This window comes from Varanus komodoensis, unplaced genomic scaffold (genome assembly GCF_004798865.1).
Source record: "Varanus komodoensis strain SLA01 unplaced genomic scaffold, ASM479886v1 scaffold13_1, whole genome shotgun sequence".
Classification (NCBI taxonomy): Eukaryota; Metazoa; Chordata; class Lepidosauria; order Squamata; family Varanidae; genus Varanus; species Varanus komodoensis.
The window spans coordinates 9379029-9379718 of record NW_025335408.1 but is presented as its reverse complement, the minus strand read 5'-3'; positions in this window follow the sequence as shown (position 1 = coordinate 9379718).

The following is a 690-nucleotide window of genomic DNA, read 5'->3' as shown; positions in this document are numbered from 1 at the left end:
CGAACTGTGGAACAGGGAGATGACCAGGGCTGTGGACACGATCGCTCCTAAGCGTCCTCTCCCACCGGGCAGAGCCCGCTCTTCCCTTTGGTATACACCTGAATTGCGGGCGATGAAGCAGGTTGGGAGATGGCTAGAACGTAGGTGGAGGAAATCACGGGATGAATCTGACCGAACACACTTGAGAGCCCATTATCGGGCCTATGCTGTGGCGGTGAAGGCGGCGAAAAAGAAGTTTTTTTCTGCTTCCATTGCCTCCTCACAATGCCATCCGGCTGAGCTTTTTCGAGTGGTGCAAGGCCTGGTTCGCCCGGGTCCTAAGGAAGATCCGGTTCCGCCCTCAAAGGCCCGCTGTGATGACTTTGTCAGGCATTTCAGGGAGAAAATCGCTCAGATTCATCATGAGCTGGACACCACTAATGAATCAGAGGTTTCTGGGGAGACGCAAATGCTGCCGTCTGGTCCAGAATTATTGGATGAATTTCAGTTATTGCGGCCTGATGATGTGGACAAGGTGCTTGGACGAGTACGTCCCACCACTTGCCTATTGGACCCTTGCCCGTCTTGGTTAATAAATAATTCCAAGCATGGGATTGGGACCTGGATCTTGGAGGTGGTTAACGCTTCTCTCAGGGAGGGTCGGGTGCCTGCCCCTTTAAAGGAGGCGGTAGTCCGACTGGTCCTGAAGAA